We start from the raw sequence: 21788 nt of genomic DNA, 5'->3' as shown, positions 1-21788 counted from the left end.
TCTTCTAGATAAAAAGTTAATAACTCCTTCTCAATCTCCTTGGTCTTGTACTGCTTTTATGTCAATAAACATTCTGAGATTGAAAGAGGTGTTCCTCGTCTAGTAATAAATTATAAACCTTTAAATAAAGTTTTAAAATGGATTAGGCATCCTATTCCTAATAAAAAAGATCTTCTTGATAGACTTTTACATGCCTTAATATTTTCTAAATTTGATTTAAAGTCAGGATTTTGGCAGATCCAAATTAATAAGGATGATAGATATAAAACTGCTTTTAATGTTCCGATAGGACATTATGAATGGAATGTTATGCCTTTTGGTCTGAAGAATGCTCCTTCAGAATTTCAGCAGATTATGAATGATATCTTTACCCCTTATAGTGACTTTATTATTGTTTACATAGATGATATTCTTATATTCTCAAAAAATATTGAAACTCATTTTAAACATTTAAACATATTTAAAACTCTTATTATTCAAAATGGATTAGTTATTTCTAAACCCAAAATGGTTTTATTTCAAACCAATATTAAATTTTTAGGTCATAATATTGATAAAGGTAATATTATTCCTATTCAAAGAAGTATAGAATTTGGTAATAAATTTCCAGATATTATTACTGATAAGACTCAATTACAAAGATTTTTAGGTAGTTTAAATTATATATCTGCCTATATTAAAAATTTAGCCAATGATACTGCTATCTTATATGATAGACTTAAGAAAAATCCTTCCCCTTGGACTGATCAGCATACTAATTCTGTCAAGAAAATTAAAGAAAAAATTAAACATATTCCTTGCTTAATGATTTCTAATCCTAGTTGGGAAAAAATTGTTGAAACAGATGCTTCTGATATAGGCTTTGGAGGTATTTTAAAACAATTAAAACCCCAAAGTAAAGAAGAATATCTTGTTAGATTTCATTCAGGGAAATGGAATTCTGCTCAGAAAAATTACTCTACAGTTGCAAAAGAAATTCTTTCTATTGTTAAATGCATTCTGAAATTTCAGGATGATCTTTACAATCAAAAATTCATTATTAAAACAGATTGAAAGTCTGCAAAATATATGTTTAATAAAGATTTTAAACATGATGTTTCTAAACAAATGTTTGCTAGATGGCAAGCTAATTTAGCTCCTTTTGATTTTGAAATTATTTATAAAAAAGGAGAAGAAAATTATCTTCCTGATTTCTTAACCCGTGAATATTTATCTAATGATGGCAGGAATGAATAGGGGTCGTGGTGAATTTTCCTCTTATAGAGGAAGAGGAGGAAGAGGAAAACCCCAAATTATATTGCCAATGCTCCAAGGCTGATAGCTCAATTTGGAAATCAACGCCTCATAGGCCAACAAATTTCTAGTTCTTCTGATAGTAATACTATCCAAAAAAATGATCCTTTATATGATGAGTTTCAAGAATTCTTAAAACAAAAAGGTAAGAATAAGGTAATTCCTGATTCTGAAGAATCTTATGCAAATATTGCAAAAGAAAATGAAAATGATTCAGTATTATATACTGAGAATAAAAATAGAGAAATCATTCTTCTTGTAGAAGAAAAAGATGAACAATGGAAAAATACTCCTTGGATTATCATGGATAGATATCTATCACATACATCATATGTTCATGGTGCTTATAAGCCAAGAGGATATTATGAAACCCTCTTAATTTCTACAAAAACGGTGGAAATTACTCATTTTCAGAGTAATACTCAGCAAACGGAAAGTTATAACTTTTCCAAATTTATTATTAAGAAAATTATTTCTATTGAAGAATGGGGAATTTCTCCACTAGCAGAAAAAGAATTCTATTCTACTCAAAAACAAATTACTTTTAATATAACTACTGGGATTATATACAGAGTTTTTATACAACTCTATTCTATGAAAATTCAAAAAGAAAACATTCTTGGTTCTTGAAAATATGTGAAAATAATTCACATGATAATATTCCCAACTGGTTCATACACTGGTGGCAATTCTTTGGGCCTTCATCAAAAATTTTACCTGAAGAATTCAAAAATTACTTTGAAGATTGGATCAGATTCTCTCCAAGAGTTATACAGAACATGACTACAAATTGGGTCAACAATAATTTATCCTGCAATTTCTTTATTGAATTCGGTATCCCATGGATCTGGAAATGGCAACCAGAATTTGGTTATAATGATCATGGAATTCCTTGCTTATGGAGGAAGAGTTTATCAAAGTTTTGGGAAAAATTGCTCAGAAATGATCCTGAAACTGGAAAACCACATGGCATAGAGATATTACAAAAAATGGAAGAAAATATCTCTCAATACAAGAATGATTTTGCACAACAGGAGAAGGGAAAACAATCTGATGTGATAAGTCCCTTCAAAATTATCACTCAGAAATATCAAGAAATCTACTCAAAAGAACAAATGATCGACTTATATGTTGAAGAAATGAAAAAAGATTTGTTTAAAAATATTGGTAATACTGATACAAAATCTGATCAGTCCATGACTTCAACTGACAGCCACAATCAGTTTATCAAATTAATGCATATGCAAGATGGACAGGATCCGAAGATGATGATCTTGAAGAAAATCAAATTGATGAAACTTTTGAAAAATTAAAAGCATCGCTAAAGTCCAAGATTGGATGAAAAAGGAATCCTATTAGATAATATATCACTATCAACTTTTATAAAGTTTGGCGGAAGTTATTCAAGATGTAATAATGCATCTTTTTATTATTTTAATAAAAGTAGTTTTATAAGTTTAGCTTGGAATCCGGGGTTGATGTCCGGCTCTTCCTATTTATAGGTATATTTTGTAAGTTTGGGGGTACGCTGGAGTTTGCTCGCCTCTCTATCTTCTCCCTTTCTCTCTCTCTCTCTCTTGTAATAAAAGTCTTTCAGAAAATAAAAGCTTGAGGTTTCTGTTTACAATCTTTGTAAGTATTTCTCTTTTTATTTTGTCTATTTCTATTTTCTTATTTAATTTAGCCTAATGACAGGCTAAATTCTCTTTGCTAGATCATAATTATCCTACGAAATGACCATGGTATTGTAATGGTTTAAGATATTATGGGAATCTAAGAGGAGGTTAAAAAATTTTTATAAGGTTCGAGGTTAATATTAAGTAGATCAGATTCATGTACTACCCTTCAGCTCGTGTTTGCCTTGAATGGCTTTTAGAGCATTGTGGGTATTTGTTTTGAATCTTGATCTACTTAATTAGTCTCGGTAAACTCCTTATATATAAATTTTTTGTAAAAAAGATTAAAATAATAATTCCTAATCTGTTCGAACCTGTTCGAACCTTCCCATGATTCTCATGTTTCAAGATCCAGAATGGTATCAAAGCCATGGAGTAGTGATATTTATGATTTAGCATATTTTATTCAAATGAATATTTTTCGTTTAAAGAATACTGTTCAAAACAGTATAACTCAAGAATATGATATTCCTCATAATCTTGATTTATTAAATAAATGGACTATTCCTAAAATAGAACCTAAAATGGTCTATCAATTAGGAACCTTTGAAAAAATTGGTCTTAAACAAATTGTTAAGACTACTGAGTCATCAATTCCTCTTAATAATGAAGAGATGGTTATTCATTTATTAAATGAAAAAGATATATTAACATTTTCTAAAGATTATAAATTTCTTCATATAGGTCTAGTACAAATTGCCTTTAGACCTCTTACTTTGGAAGGTTTACCTGAAAGCTTTATTGCAGCTTTAAGAGATGGTAGAAATTTAAATTGGAAACAATCTTTAATCGGAATAATTGAATCCAGTCTGGCTCATGGTCCAGTTTATTTTGATGTGTATCCAAATCTTTCTCTATCATTAACTGATATAAATATTTTAGATTCTTTAACATTAAATGTTAAGACTCGTGGTTATAATTATTCTGTTGGAACAGAAGTCATATGTATTTGTTATCGTATTTATTATAAACCTCTTTATACTTTGAATCCGATGTGTAAAAGAATTGACAAAAAGAAAAATGAAACTGTTCTTATTGAGACTAATTTCAATAAATCTAAAATAACTACACGTAGATCTATTAAATGGGAAGAAATAGACTTTCCATCAAAGTGGACTTTTGAAAATTCTATTCCTAGAAATCCTATTTTGAATATGGATTTACAACAAGTAATACAGACTAATGAAGGATCTGTTAATATACAATTTCAAAATAAAAATTATTTGCCTATTACTAGATCTCAATCTGTTAGATCTTATATTTCTCCTCTAGATTATATAATTGATATTCCTCAATCTTCTAGAGCTTCTACTTCTCAAATTCGAGAAGAAGTTAGATCTGATTTCTCTAAAAATAAAAATATTGAAGAGGTTATTATAAACAGAAATAATATTGTTCATGGAAATGTCCAGAACATTACAGATTCAGATACTATCTCAAAAATGAATTTTGTTTAAATGTATAGTACAATCAAAATAGATTTCAGTAAAGGATCTAGAGCAAGAGCTCAGATTAATAAAGAATTCTGTGATCATAAATGGAAATCTTTTAGAAAATGGTATTTTAAGAGTTTTTCCAAAAAAGAATTTGAATATATAATTAATACTTTTTATAAAGATTGTGCAGAAAAAAATAAAATGATTTATTTTGTTCCCTGGTTTATAAAAATCTTTCTTGTTGATTATATTTCTGTTATAGAAAGAAATTATAAACTTTCTTCTGGAAATATTCAGAAATCTGTGTATCCTCCACAGAATTCTTTTCAAATAGAAAAGAATGAAAAAGTTTTAAATTTTAATGCGTTTTCAAAAATATTTGAGGATGATATGTTGTCTGTTACTATCAATCATATTAATCAACTTTTTGAAAAGCAAAATTATACTAATTTATATCTTATTCTTTTAGGAGAAGAATTGACTTCTTTAAAAAAGAATATCGATAATATTTTATTAGCCATACAACAGATCAAGCCTAATGTTCACATTGAAGAAAAGAAAGATAGAAATATAGTTTCCATAGCTTCTTCTTCTATCCAATCTCCTCCAGAAATACAAGATTTTAAATTTAAATCTTCTGTTTCTGAATTTGAAAAAATTTTATCAGAAAAATTTAAAAATATGAATATTTCTGTTATTAATAATAATGAATCATTTAGTAATAATAATACTGATGATGATGATACAGATAAAATTCAAAAAATGAAATGGGCTGATAGGCCAACTCAAAATCGTTACTACTATTCTCGTCCTACTCCTTTGGATGTTCTTAATGAAGAACAAGAGTACATTATAACAAATAGTTATAATGGGAAAAACATTTATGAATGGAATGCTGATAGTTTAACAGATAAGCAGATTTATAATCTTGCTCATAGAATGCTTATGTATAGTACTGTTTGTAAAAGTGCTGGTAATACTGATAAGAATATAGCAAAAATGCTTATTTCTGGTTTTACAGGCCAACTTAAAGGTTGGTGGGATAATTATTTATCTCAACAACAGAAAAATGATATTTATGATTCTATTAAAATAGAGAATAATAATCAAACTGAAAATGTTGTTTATAGTCTTATAATGACTATTATTGAACATTTTACTGGTCGTTTTACTGATAATAGTGAAAATATTAGAACTCTTCTGAGTAATATGAAATGTAAGACTCTTACTGATTTCAGATGGTATAAAGATACTTTTCTTTCTAGAATTTATGAATTACCGGATTGTAATAACAATCAATGGAAAGCCAAATTTATTGATGGTCTTCCTCATCTCTTTGCTGAAAGAGTTAGAAAAATTCTTCGTAAAGATAATATTTCTATTCAGTATGATAATTATACTTATGGTAACTTAATAAGTACTTGTATTCAGGAAGGTTTATCTTTATGTAATGATTTAAAATTAAATAATCAGTTAAAAAGACAAAATATTTTTGAAAGAAAACAGCTTGGTCATTTCTGTGATCAATTTGGGATTGATATACCCAAGAAGAAAATTCATAAATCTTTAGATAAACCTCATAAGAAGAGACATTTGTCTGAAAGACAAATATTGAAAAAACAAAAACGAAAAGAATTTCGGAATAATAAAAAAGATGCGAAGAAGAGACAATTTTGGAAAAAAGATAAGGATAAAAAGCCTTTAATTACTTGTCATAAATGTGGTAGACCTGGTCATTATGCTAATCAATGTTGGGCTAAGGGACAGCCTGCTGGGAGTTCTCACTTGAGGCCGCGGGCTTCTGGCAAGGTGTTTGCCTTGAGGCATGACCAGGCCGTGAAGGAGGATGAGAAGGTCATTGCAGGTACATTTCTTGTGACGACCCGAGTTTTAATCTCTCAATAAACATTAATCAACAATAATAGACAAGTATCAATGTCTAAACAAAAGAATAATTTTTTTTTTTTTTTAAATAGATTGCCCTGCGCACGCGCGGGCATCACCCCTCGCGCGCGCGCCGGCCAATGAGACCGAGATCTCAAGAGCTGGCTCGCGCGCGCGCGAGTACTGGCTCGCCCGTGCGCCGGCCACTGCACCAGAAAAAAAATGCTCAGCTGCTGTCAAAAATAGCTCTTCAAGTATTTCCATCCAAGATCAACTCAAACAAGGATTTATTCATGATCTAATCCATAGCAACATCTAACATGCATTCTAACATGCTATACAATGGATACCATTAGATCATAACAAGCCTTACAATCATAATAATCAAGACTTTCCAAAATATGCAAGACACATTGCTATATAACAAGATCAAGATACTTCATGGTGTTTTAAGGATTTACATCAAATCTCAAATCCTATAAACATCAACAAGACAACAACTAGATAATTTACAAGTCTTGATACAAGTATCTAAAACATGATTATGTTCAAGGCTCAAATATACATCATGACAGCTCATACAACTTCTAACTCGGATCATCACGCTATGTTCAACTCATCCCTTTTTTGTTAAGCACGCCTTTGCCCGGTTCCACTCCCTCCTATTGCAATGACACACACAACAAAACAATAGCCGGATAACTCCGGTGAGAAATAGATTTCCCAGTAAAAGCAACTAAACATGCATAACAATATACATCAAGATCATGATATAATAGTAAGTACAATGCATGTTTTCAAAACAAGGTTCATTTCGTCATTCGTCGATTGGGATCCCAAGAAGTAGATATCATAACTAATCCACCGACTCTCCCGATCGAGGTGGGATTACTTATCTTGCTTCTCTAGACTTTGAAGCAATCATATATGCAAATCAGACGCTAGGCTAAAACAACCACCCAGGCCATACATATACGACTCCACAAATCATCTATTCGAACGTTTCCGTTCATTTCAAAATCAAGGAATAAATCTTCAAGATGAATGCAACATATATCATCATCAAGGCATTCATAACATCAAAACTTATTCAACAAATCCAATAAAAACACATAAGAGCAATTAAGCAAACAAGTATGTGATTTAGGGGAAACTCGATACAAACCATCTCGAGTTATAATCCCATTCAAACCATAGTTCACTTTTACCTTTCAAATATGGTGTTTAGGATGTCTTCGAACTTGTCAAAGTCTGTACAAAATCAATCACCAAACACATCTCACAATCTGCTCAATATCAATTCAAACTTCAACAAGAACTTCAAGGCAAACTCTACCAACCTTGTTCTATCTTCAATCGGTTTCGGAGTCGACGTTCTCGAGTTTACATGCCCTGTTTATGCGCTGAAAACATATCATACAACCCAAGAAAGCATCAGCTAATACTCCAGCAACATCTAAGTTCAAGAACAATAGCAAAATTTCTTCAAATCAAGAGTTCGACGGCATATCGGTATAACTCGGCGATTCCGAACATATCTACAACATTTCTAACATGTATATCAGCTATTGTAGCTTCACAACCAACATATCAGTAGGTATAAGGATCAAATCATAGTTGGGAATTCATAAGAATATGATATACAAATCACTCTTCAACCCAACTTCAAGATTATACAAGATAAAATCTCAACAACACAATTTCATAACAACATCTGATATCTGTCCATTTCGAAATCTCAAACCCTGAAGAAAAAAGAGGAAACTTACATCAAATTGAAGGTCGTCTTGCGAGGATTCCAGAACATCTTTCGGAATCGAAATCGGATAACCGTAGCTCAAGATATCACAATTTGAAAGATGAAGAAAAGCTTGGAAAATTCTGCTCTCGGTTCTTCCTTTTTCCTTGTCTGAAATCTGATGAATTATGTGCTATTCACACGTGTACATGCTGAATAATACATAAAATTCTGATAACTCAAAGATAATTGCACTTTAGCCCCTCAAGACTTCAATAATTGCAATTCAGTCCCCACATTCTCATGTTATTCAATTTCAATCCTAATCAATTTAAAAATATTAGAATTTGAATCAAAACTCCAAATATTCCCAAATTAATTATTCTTGGATTAAAATTAAATAATTCCGGGCGTTACATTTCTGTTATATGGTTTATCTGCTCTTGTACTCATTGACACTGGTGCATCTCATTCCTTCATTTCTGCACGTTTTGTTAAGAGGCATAGGTTACCTTACATTGCACTAGACGTAGTACTTTCTGTTTCTACTCCGATGGGTCAGTCTGCTTTGGCCAAGCGTCTAGTGATGGGTTGCCCTTTAGAATTCGAGGGTAACATTCTGATTGCGAATCTCATGGTTCTTGCGATGGACGACTTTGATTGCATTCTGGAAATAGATATGTTGACTACCTATCGAGCTTCAGTAGACTGCTATCAGAGATTAGTACTCTTTCATTCGGAGGGGAGTGATAGCTGGTTTTTCTATGGTGAGGGAGCGCGACCCCCGATGCCTTTGGTATCTGCTTTGAGAGCCTGTCGAGCTCTAGAATCTGGCGGAGAAGGTTACCTCATCTATGCAGTTGATTTGTCCGCTGAAAGCGTAGGGATAGAGAGCATTCCGGTCGTGAATGAATTTTCAGATGTATTTCCAGATGAGATTCCGGGTTTACCTCCTGTTAGGGAAGTCGAGTTTGGCATAGAGTTGATGCCAGGTACTTCGCCTATTTCTCGAGCACCATATCGTCTGGCTCCGTCAGAGATGCGTGAGTTGAAGAATCAGCTACAGGATCTTTTGGACAAGGGGTACATTTGTCCTTGTGTATCTCCTTGGGGAGCTCCTGTTCTCTTCGTGAAGAAGAAGGATGGGTCGATGCGGCTGTGCATTGACTATCGTCAGTTGAACCGAGTTACTGTGAAGAACAAGTATCCTTTACCTCGTATCGATGACTTGTTTGATCAGTTGCAGGGTACTTCAGTCTATTCCAAGATTGACTTGAGATATGAGTATCATCAGATGAGAGTCCGAGATCAGGACGTAGCCAAGACAGCATTTCGTACTCGCTATGGGCATTACGAGTTTCAAGTGATGCCATTTGGTTTGACTAATGCGCCGGCTATATTTATGGATCTGATGAACCGTGTCTTCAGGGAGTACTTGGATAAGTTTGTCGTGGTCTTCATTGATGACATTCTGGTGTATTCGCGTAATGAGGACGAGCATGTTTCTCACTTACGGGTAGTACTGCAGACTCTTTGGGACGAGCAGTTGTACGCCAAGTTGAGTAAGTGCGAATTCTGGATGGATCGAGTTTTTTTTCTTGGCCATATCATATCCAGAGAAGGGATTTCTGTCGATCCGAGCAAGATTGAGGCTGTGCTTAATTGGTCACGTCCGACGACAGTTGCTGAGATCCGTAGTTTTCTGGGTCTAGCAGGGTATTATCGTCGTTTCATTCTGAATTTCTCTCAGTTAGCTCGACCTTTGACGCAGCTTACCCGCAAGGGTGTGGATTTCGAGTGGTCCTCCGAGTGCGAGGAGAAATTCTGTAAGCTTCGACGACGGTTGACTTCTGCGCCGGTGTTGGCATTGCCGTCAGGATCTGGAGGGTATGTGTGGTGTACACTGATGCTTCTCTTCAGGGGTTAGGTTGTGTCCTGTCTCAGAATGAGCATGTGATCGCATACACTTCTAGACAGCTAAAGCTTCACGAGGATAATTATCCGGTTCATGATTTGGAGTTGGCAGCGATTGTGTTTGCTTTGAAGATCTGACATCATTATCTGTATGGCGAGAAATTTGAGATCTTCACCGACCACAAGAGTCTCAAGTATTTGTTCACTCAGGCAGAGTTGAACATGAGGCAGAGACGTTGGATGGACTTGCTTAAAGACTATGATTGCGAGATTAAGTATCATCCGGGAGCTGCTAATCTCACTGTTGATGCCTTGAGTCGCAAGGTGCGTCTTTCCGTACTGCAAACTTGTTCGATGTCTAGTGCGATCGAGGATTGTTGTTCTTCAGGGTATACCTTCAAGCACAAGAAAGGTATGCAGTGTATAAAGATGTTTGCAATTTTATCTGAGCCAGCTTTGTATTCGCGAATTAGAGATGCTCAGATGTCTGATTCTAAGACCCAATGTTTGGCTCGCCTAGACAACGAGGGTAGTACGTCTGGATTTCACTATCAGTCATATGGTTTTTTGTGTTTGTCTGGTAGGCTTGTGATTCCGGAGGATGAAGAGTTGTGAGATGATATTTTGTCTCAGGCGCATTGCACTAAGTTGAGTATTCATCCAGGGAGCAACAAGATGTACAAGGATCTATGTACTCGTTTTTGGTGGAAAGGAATGAAACGCAGTGTGTATCAGTATGTTTCGAGATGCTTGGTTTGTCAGCAGGTCAAGGCAGAACACCGACGACCTGGAGGTTTGCTTCACAGTCTGCCTATTCCTGAGTGGAAATGGGAGTTGATCACGATGGATTTTGTGACCCATTTGCCAATGACCTCGAGGAACTGTGATGCTATCTGGGTGGTGGTAGACCGACTCACCAAGTCAGCACATTTCATTGCCTATAGCCGAGAGTATTCTGTGGATCGTATGTCGCGGTTGTACATTCAGGAGATCGTTCGACTTCATGGAGTGCCTGTGAGCATTGTCAGTGATCGAGACCCCAAGTTTACTTCTAGGTTCTGGGGGAGTGTTCAGAGTGCGATGGGTACTATTCTCAGTTTGAGTACTGCTTATCACCTAGAGACAGATGGTCAGTCAGAGCGCACAATCCGTACTTTGGAGGATATGCTTCGAGCGTGCACTATGGACTTTGGTTCAGCCTGGCAAGATCATTTGCCTTTGATTGAGTTCGCGTACAACAACAACTATCATACTATTATTGGGATGGCACCTTTTGAGGCATTGTACGGGCGACATTGTCGTACTCCACTCTTCTGGAAAGAAGTGGGGGAGAGACAGGCTGAGGGACCGGAGTTTATCCAGCAGGCGATAGACATTGTTGATCAGATCAAGAAACGGATTAAGACTGCACAGGATCGTCAGACCAGCTATGCTAACACCAAGCGTAGGCCTTTGCAGTTCGATGTCGGGGAGAAAGTGTTTCTGAGAGTGTCACCTTTTCGCAAAATTCTCAGATTTGGCCTTAAGGGCAAGTTGTCTCCCAGGTTTATCGGTCCATTTGAAACCTTGGAGAGCATTGGCGATTTGGCTTATCGACTAGCTTTGCCACCGCATCTTTCCAGTATTCACGACGTGTTCCACGTATCTCTGTTGCGACGGTATGTGGCGGATGAGTCTCATATTCTGTAGCGATTTGAAGTTCAGGTGAGCAAGGATTTGACCTATGTTGAGAAACCTATTCGTATCCTGGATCATAAGGATAAGGTTTTGCGGAACAAAGTCATTCCTCTGGTTTTAGTTCATTGGCAGCGTCGAGGCACTGAGAAAGCTACTTGGGAACTCGAAGACTGGATGCGCACAGAATATCCTGAGTTGTTTTGATTTCATTTTCGAGTTATATTCAGTTGTAAACGTTTGATTAGATTAAAGAATGTTTCTGATTTCTGTATTACATTCAGTACTTAAGATCTTATTTCGAGGACGAAATATCTTAAGTGGGGGAGAATGTAGTAGCCCTATTCCAATTTACAAGATTAATTGGTTAATTATATATTTTTTTAACAAGAGCACAAGTTAAGATCAAGAACACATGACATGAGTAGCTCAGGTCGGTCATGGTTGTTCAACAATAGCTCGGGCATTGAGCAAGAGCTCGGGCATTGAGCTAGAGCTCGGGCTTGGAGCTAGGGCTCGGGAATGTGTTAGTGCTTGGCTCGGGTCGGGGCTTAGGGTGCTCAAGAAAGTGATGTGCAAGGCCAGGGTAGTGTTCGGTCATGGGAAGAACACATGGTATTTAGGTCGGGAATGGACACGTGGCTGGAGCTAAAACACGATTAGTGTCCTGCTAGGTGTCATGCACTCGATTGAAACCTGCCCCGGCTCATCCTCTATAAATAGGAGTCGAGGGTTCGGTCATTTTACACCATTTCATCTCACTTCTTAGTTCTACTCGGACCAAGGAGTAGCTCGGGAGCTCGGGAAAGAGTAGCTCGGGAGTTCGGGAAGGAGTAGCTCGGGGCTTGACCAGGAGCAGTTCAGGTCGGGCTTGACCAGGAGCAATTCAGGTCGGGCTTGACCAGGAGCAGTTCAGGTTGGGTCAGTCTTGAGACCAGGTCGGGTCGGGACTTGAACCTAAGGCAGCTAGGGGTTGTCTTCTTCCAGCTTAGTTCAGACTTCGGTGTTAGGTACGATAGTACTGTTCGAGATATCCTGACTGAGTATGCATGTATTATGTGACTGCATGATTTATATGTCATTGATTTATACTGCATTCATCTGCATATTGAGCTATCTCCTTCGAGATGTATATTAGTAGGGTTTTACCCTATCCTGTTAGTGGATGGACTTCCATCGATTTGAGTCCGGCATATCCACTGGTATATTGGTATGGGAGCCACCTCCTGAAGCAACGGCACAGCGTGCTACATATCAGGGCCCGGTCTGTCTCTGTTATCTGATCTTTGACCTCAAGTTATAGGGAGTTCACTTTGCATGCATGTATACTCATACTCTCGTACTGAGCATTTTATGCTCACGTCTCGTACTTTGTATTTTTGGACACCCTATTACATGGGGCAGATTTGCGATTGGACGAGGCGGGTGGTTCCAGGAGGGGCTAGGCAGCGGTTGGTCAGCTGGAGCTTCGCTTAGATTTTTATTTCTGTTGTTATCGGTTTGATACCACTTTTCGATATGGTTGTATAATCTATTTGGATTTTTACAGATTCCTTGTCTTGGGATTGTAGTATTTGTAATGTTTCCGCAGTTTATTCTGATATCTGTTTAATTAAGTTAATTACATGCCTAAGTTTTGTTTAGTAGGTGATCCGGGTAAGGGTCACTACACGCTCCCCCCTTGAATCCTCATGAGGGGAAACCATCTCATTTGCAATTGTATTTTTGGGATAACGAATAGGATGAGAGTATTTGACAATGCTGATATTTATGAAGGTACTAAGAAGCTATTAATGGATGTCATGAAAAAAAATCCATATGCTGAATTGTTGCACAGAATAAATGATTTTTCCTCTATTGAAGATGTAACCCTTCAAATATGCAAGAATGATAGAGTAGATCAGCAATGCTACAACAATCCTACAGCAGATCAAGTTGTTGATATTTGGATTGAGGAAAATAATCTGAAATATTAAGGGCATAATACTTCATGGGTTTGATGGACAAAAACATAAGATAAAACATTATTTTGGATGTTACGATCCCTTGCAATATCCACTTTTTTTCCCAAAACGGTTAAATGAATGTCACCAAAACATTCCAAAATATGAGAATGACAGTTCTGTTATGCAATCACATCATACTACAAAGAATCCAACAGATTTTTCTTGGTAGAATCTATTCTTCGGCCAGAAGACATTGGTACAATTTTTTTAATAGTTTTCAGTACTTGTTCTTCCTTATGCTCTATAATTATGCCGATGATAAAATTATGTGGTTTGATGCAAATTTTTTTTTTTATTTCTAATAATTTAGATGAAGATAAACTTATGAATGTATTGAAATTTATATAATATCACAATATAGAATTAATTAGGTTTTTATAAGAATGTTTAACTCATCATCATCATAATCATCATAATAATCATCATGATTATATGTCAGAATTAAATGAATTCTATTAAAAATAATTGTATAAAATAATAATAATTAACATTAATTATTAGTGTTATTATTATTATTATTGATTTTTTTAACTTCTTTGGTTTATTAAATATTAAAAAATTTAATTTAATTATAACTATATTTTTTTACGCAAAAATTAAATATGGATTTAGATTTATATCTAGACGAAGAACTTACAAATTTAAATATTGCATATCTTATTTTATATTTATTATAATTAAATATGAATTAATCAAAATATTAATATTTTTTAAAAAAATATAAAAAATAAAATAAAATGTTATTTCGAGATTCTAATATTCAATCATTTCATCGATACATAATTATGTGAAAGAAGTCAACAATCAATCTTTGTATGAGGTGAAGCCCAATAAACTTTATACCCAATATGTTAATTAAATTATTAAAAAAAATTATTTAAAAAATTACTTCGGGTCGGGTCGAAAATCCCGTCGGGAAGAGGATTTATTCCCGATGACTCACGATATTAGTCGGGATGGGAAAAATTACCGATAATTCGGGTCGAAAAAACTTCGGATCGGGATTTTTTCATGACGGGAATGGGATAAGATTCAGAAAGGGTCGGGTTTTTGATAAGATTTTCCAGCCCTGGTTCTGCTGCCACCCCAATTAAGTTTTAGAATGCGGGTCATCTTTTGAATTTATTATTTATGTATCACACAATGGTGCGTTTAGTTGATGAGATAGGATAATTGGAGAATTGATAATTTAAATAATATTTGTACCTTGATGTGTTTGGTGTGAATGATTATTAACACAAGTTAGTGTGTATGATGTTTGTTTTATTTGATAGAGTGAGAGATAGATATATTTATAATATTGTATTACCCAAAATGGTCTTATAAATATTTTATCCTCCTTTTATGAAACTTGAAATAAAGGCCCCAATTTCATCGGCAACGGATTGAGACTCATTTCCTCATCTTATGCATTTTTTGCAGATTTTGTGGTGGAATGCGTCTCAGATCTTGATCCCTCTTCTCTTCTTCGACGTTGAGCCGTCTGAAATTTGCACAGTTTCGTGAACGATCTTCAGGTAATAAGTTCGATTCCCACGCTTGTCTCCTCCTTGGGAATGTCTACTTTGAAGTGATGATGATTGTGGTGAAAAAATGAGATTGAAACGAATAATGGAAGCAAGACATTTTGCAACTGATTTCTAGCCCAGAAACAATTATGAAATTCAATTTTCTCAAGAAAAAATTCAAAATAAAGTCGTGAACAAAGAAAAACAAGACATTTACAACACACCGAGCTTCTTCCGATTTCTGGATTTTTCTAAAATGAGATCGTAAAATAAAACTTCAAAAATTTAACTATATGCTTGGATCTTATCGTGAGCAAACGTTTTCCAACTGATTTACCTGCGTTCCGATGAGTTCATCCCGGAGAGAAAATCAGCTAATCAACGAACATCTTTGTATGCAATATAGAGGCGGCTAGGTTGGGGGTATTCATGGAAAGTGAGAATATGATTGAAAAAGAGATTCTTAGTACATGGGTGTTGCAAAAGGTTTAGTTAACCTTTCTTTATACAGTTCAATCTCTTGTAGACTTTATTAGGTAGGTTTAACAAAAAAACTACCAAACGCGAGATTAACGTCATTTATAACCCACTATCCTATCTAATCTGAGATACCATACGGTGCGTAAGTTGTCTATATTATCTTTTAGTTAATTTTAGTAAATTCTTCGATATACTCTCATAAATTCCTAAAACAAGTTTTCTAAACTTTAATAACTCAAAGTAGTATAGTTATATTTTTCAACAAAAGCAGGAGGTAAAAGAAGTTCAATTGAAAGTATCAGGCTACTGAGTGTATTTTGAATTGAATACGGAAAACATTTCTTAAATTTACAAATATCGTCTCTAACAGCATAATGTTTGGAAATGAAGTTACAAAACTTGTAAAATTCAATCTACATGTGGGCATGTCCTGGAAAAGTACGGGGAGACAAAACAATAGGCTTAACATAAAGCTCACTTTTACTTAGGTGTACAGTAGCTTGCCTCGGAAATAGCTCTGAAACCACGATCTCTTGATATATTATCACTAACAATGCCTTTCAGAGAACCCAAATCAGATGTCAATAAAGCAGTTAGTTCGCCAACCTAAAAGACGTGCACCAAGTTCAGTTCATAAAACGCCAAGGCATTATATAAATAAAGTAGAATAGCGAATTGGAAAGGGCAATAGATATACCCACTAATCAAATAACGGCGAGGATATATACCAATCAGTAATCAAATTACTCATGGGTTTTCTCTTTATTTAAGCATCTATTACACACGATCAGTTAAACACCAAGAATAATGTTCAACACCGCATTACTGCATATTTACTGGTGAATGCTAACTCCTACTATCTTTTAAACCAACAGAGGGTAAAAATTAACAACTAACCACCAATTTCAGATTCTTCTTACAACAATCTATAGTTTCAAATTTTTAATATTTATAAATTCAAATTTAAGTGCTTCCAACTGTACCTTGTATATAGGAATTAAGTTAGATTTGTTAGTTCAATTTTCATTATTCTTAGTGTGTAACGAATATGTACACCAGTCTTTTTTAAAATTGGGCAATCAAAATATCAACCAATATAAAAATAAGATTCAAAAAATAAAAACTAATAATAATAATAATAATACTAAATAATAATTCTATTATTATTATTGTTATTATTATTATTATTCAATTAAAACAGCCAATAAATGGGTTAAAAAATTTTACTATGAATTTCCGATTGAGCACTTTATTGGTTCTTGGTGTGTGCTTTTGGCATGGATAATGTATGAAAAAATTGGAGCAAAAATAAAGGTAAATTTGGATTATTGATTTTTAAGATTGGTCAATGTTTTTTAATTTTTTGTGTTTCATATATTAAATTTAATTAAATTAATTAATTTGCACAATTTACGTAGCAGTCAATTTCGTTGTTTGTGTTTCATTTATAGTTTGCATCATTTAGGAAGGAGTGACTTTTTAGTTGGTTAATTATATGTGATACTTTATTATAAATAAATAATTAACAATTTTTTATAATTTAAATAATGTTAAAATTTAAATATTTTACGTAACATTGATCTATTTGTGTTCCCAATATGATTTCAACGTCTAAAATATTATCATGTATGTGTCGTGTAGTCAATGAGAACATGTTTAGTTATTGGTAGCCAAATTAATGAATCAAAATTAATACATTCCAAGTTAAAGATAAATTAATTAATTTCGACTATAAGCATTATTTTCATTATTTTATCATAATATTTTTATATAAATTATTTTACATTATAATTATTTATTAATAGTTTATGTTCTATTCTTATAAATTAATTTGATTATTAGTTTGCATTTAGATTGACTTATTTGAAATTCATGAATTTTGAATTCATCTTCATTATTCAATTACTTCAACAATATAAAACCAAATCAATATTATATTTATTTACACTCTATTTATACTTACCATGATGGATTTCATATGGTTCTAATATTTTAAGAAATTGAAATTCATTGTGACTAGATCAATTATAGTATAATTAAATAAATATGGACATGAATTAAAATTCTTGTATGTAAGTTATCTAAACAATAAAAATACATTTAAATATATGATTTCAAATCCTTCTATCCAAAGTCCAAACTCAGCCTTATATTTTTTACAATACTCTAACCATATCTCTTATTACATGCACAAGTCTATGTGAATGTGATTCACCGTGTCACGTGTTCTTCCAGATCATTTGTTCCTAAAACGAAAGTTATAGAAATATGTTTGAAGTTTAGAGTGTGTGTGTGTCTGTGTGTGTATTTCCAGATCATTTGTTCTTGCGTTTCACAATTCGTTTTAGTTTAGTTTTCATGATTATAATTTTATAAGTTCTCTTTTGACCATCGTCAACTATTTAAATTTTTTTTAAATAATATGTCATCATGTCTCTAATAAATTGAAAGTTGACCAAATTTATCAGCACGATTTCAGGGTTTTGAAGATAGCATCTGACATTCTTGCAATCTTTTGATAATGTCATTGATCCAATGGATAGATTTTGAATCATAACATTGTTAAAAACCAACTTACTAATAATAATAAATAATTCACCACATATAACCATCATAATCAAATCCAAATATTTTTTGATAGTAGAAGCATATATATTGTAAAAAATCAAATACATTGGCATATGATTCCAAAGAACAAAAGAGCACGAAAACAAACACAACTGAACGCGAACAAAAATACAAGAGGCAAAAATGACCAAAAAAATAAGATTTTATGAGTTAACCAAGAAAAACAAGAACACTAAAGCCAATTAATTGAGGTAATTAGGGATGATGAGAACATATCAACTTTCACCCGAAAAAGAAAGAAATTATTAGGATTTAGGAGTTAGAACAACAAAATAGACTCACATATGAAGTTATCCGAAATTAAAAAAAAATGGACATAAAATGGTTAAATTAATATTAGATAATAAATTGTGGATTGGGCCCTTGAACATAACAACAAAAACAAAGAAGAACGGGTAAAATTTGATAGATAAAATCCCCATTGTCACAAGAAATGATCAATTTAATTAATTTTTTTTTTGGATTTGACATCTAAACAACGTCGGTGTTGTTCTGCTTTAGCTTATAATTTTCAATGGCGTCAAAGAAAAAGACCATAATTGTTCTGCTTTAGCTTATAATTTTCAATGGCGTCAAAGAAAATGAACAATATGGTCGAGATAATTTTTCCCTTTATTTCTTCTCTTTGAGAAAAGAAATGCAAACAAAATTAATAATTTAGTTTTAATACATTATTGTAGATTCAATTAATGAAAATAAATTTTTTTTTAAATCAAAGATATAATGATGAGTTGCGATGGATTGTGGACTGACCCACATCGCTAGCTCATTTTGGTACCTCTAATTTTGAACACACATTACGGACAAGGGGTGTGCTGTCAAAATTTGAAAACATGAGGATATATGTGCACAAGACTTGAAAACACTGGAAATTAATAGAATATTATTATTTTTTTAGCAATTTTTGAATTTCATAGAAGTGTTATATGCAATTAATTAATTAATTTTAGTCTCGAAGATCTATTTGTGATTTTGATTTTCAAATATCGAACATCATAACCTTGCTCGTACATGCTTTCAGAGTACAAATTTATTTATTAACTCTCTATGTTCACACCAGATACAAGTTATATTTCAAAACTCTTTTTTTTAGAGTATATAAGAAGAAGAGGAGGAATAAGAGAAGTTAAGATGTCTTAACAATCAGTTAATATAAAATCAAAAATTATATATATTATTCGAATGATGATTTTTCAATGTGCGGAAGGTAATATGACATGAATTAATATTGATTATTGAGAAGTCACTAATTGTTTTCTCCAACGTGAATAAATATTTATAAATATAAATTTCATAAATGTATAAAATATATCACGTGATTATATTTATATCTACAATTTTTTTTTCATAAATCTATAAAATATATCCGTGATTATATTCATATCTATAAAAAATTTTACCTGTAATTTGTTTTATCTTTAATTGTACCCAATATTTATAAGTATAGTTTGTCAAACACAATATTTAACGAAGCAAAGAAAATACATTATGGTATGGTTTATTATTTGTGTATATCGAATTTAATCTCTCTTCTTGAAATAATGTGAATTAGATAGTGATGTTAATGAAAATTTGAAATTCATACAACGTTTGACAACATATAAAGAACATGTTACTATTTAAAATCAATTGTATGTAAATTATAGAATAAAAAAATACTGATATAAATACATTAAGGCTGCGTTTACTTGCCTTGATAAATGAAGGATAACATAGATAATACCAACTAATCCTATGTTTACTTGAAAAATTGAAAAATGGTATAAATCTTTAGGCCCGTTAATGATAGGATTGAGAGATGATTTTTAGTGCTAAATATTTAATGGGATTATAAATATTATGGAGTGAGAGAATGAAAAAAAATCAATTATGTCCTTCCTTTTTATCTTCTACCTTCTTTCCTTCTTTGCCGAACATATGATTATTATGATAGCTAAAGGGTGAAATCGTAATTTGTTCTTAATTATCATTTCAATCCCAAAATTAATCCATCCAACTAAACATATTATTATTTATCCATAATCACTCTCTATCATATCAAATTATATTAATAATCATACTTTAATCTATCATTGTTCAATCCCATCATTCAAAGTAAACGTAGCCTAATTATTTGAAGTCAATTACAGTAATAGAAGATTCAATATATTGATGCCAAAATAAAAAAAACTCAGAGATCATTGATAACCAACACATCATAGGCATCAAACTTTAAGATAATAAAAAAATTGGTATGTCAACAACATCATCGAGAGAAAGAGACAAATAAACAATAAAAAGATCAAGAATTGTAAGTCATGAATATTGTTTTTAAAAATAATTAATTTATGGATATTGTTAGCCATATTTGTGTAACTATTATTTCATTTCCAAAAAATTGACATAACATCATTTTTTATTCAATCAAATAACTAACATGACACAAACAAAGTGCTCTCACGTGCGTAGCACGCGTTTTTTACTAGTAGGCAGAAATGTGCGATCTTGGTGGATAATCTTGAAATACCCAATATCAACACATTATTAAAATTCACTTCAAGAGGTGAAGCAAACGGTCCTTTTAGCCGAATTCAAGATTTCTTTGAATTCTTACCTTAATAAGCTCGTATTATCCCCCGTTCGATCATTGGCAGAAGTCATAGCCTTCAATCAACAATTCTCAGAACTGGTATATATGCTTGCTTAAATGTCCAATACAGAACAAAACACTGAACAAATTCGAACTTTGCTTTGTTTATGCTACACCAGAAGTGTTACTTCGGGTGTAGTCCTTGTTAATATCGAGAACAAAACAGTACTGATGGACTCCACATGTTTTGTTTTTATAAAAGATGCGTTGTACTTGTACATGCAAAAAAACTGTATAAACTCGTTAGATCGATATGTTTCGCAGGAAATGATCAAAGAATATGGGCAGGAGATGTTTTTGGCAGCTGAAGCTACTAATGGGATTGGTGATGTAGAGAAGGAAGCAATGTTGAACTTAGAAAATTTTACGAAAAACGGGTTCGAAAAATTGATGGTTGAGCATAATCTTGATGCAATTGTGGCTGGTAGAACTATATTTGCTGGTGTGCTTGAAATTGGAGGGTTTCCAGGAATAAGTGTTCCAGGTGCATATAACAGTAAAGGGGTGCTTGTGGGCATATGTTTTGGTGGATTAAAAGGTTACGAGCCTAGGCTGATTGAAATTGCTTATGGATTTGAGCAAGCTACGCAAATCAGGAAGCCTCCAACATTTTTTCCTCAGTTGCCAATTTAGTTTGATGATTTTTCCAAAGTTTTAACTCAAGAAAGTTGATGCTTATTAATGTTTGGGTAAAATCCATGCTGTATATGAAGGGTTGAGGATCTCGGCGATCCACTTTATGACACTGATTGATTTTTTTTTGCGAAATATATTTTCAGTTAATAATATGATTGGAATGGCCAATGAGGCCTTAGCTCAATGGCTTGTCTGAGTAGTTTCAAGAAGAAGAAACCAAATCACTGTTTTCAATATTACACAATCAGCTTGGTACTACCCCCTCTACCCATTCAAAAGGCATAGA

At 33.2% G+C, this 21788-nt stretch overlaps 1 pseudogene; it reads left to right on the top strand.

The window, feature by feature from the left end:
- The window catches only part of LOC140888544 (probable amidase At4g34880), a 51257-nt pseudogene extending 29669 nt beyond the window's left edge, over positions 1-21588 (top strand).
- The last annotated feature ends 200 nt before the right edge of the window (positions 21589-21788 follow it).

The sequence above is a fragment of the Henckelia pumila genome, chromosome 3 (assembly GCF_033568475.1).
Source record: "Henckelia pumila isolate YLH828 chromosome 3, ASM3356847v2, whole genome shotgun sequence".
NCBI classification, from domain to species: Eukaryota; Viridiplantae; Streptophyta; class Magnoliopsida; order Lamiales; family Gesneriaceae; genus Henckelia; species Henckelia pumila.
Note: the sequence above shows the minus strand (reverse complement) of the source record. Positions and strands in the feature narration are given on the sequence as shown.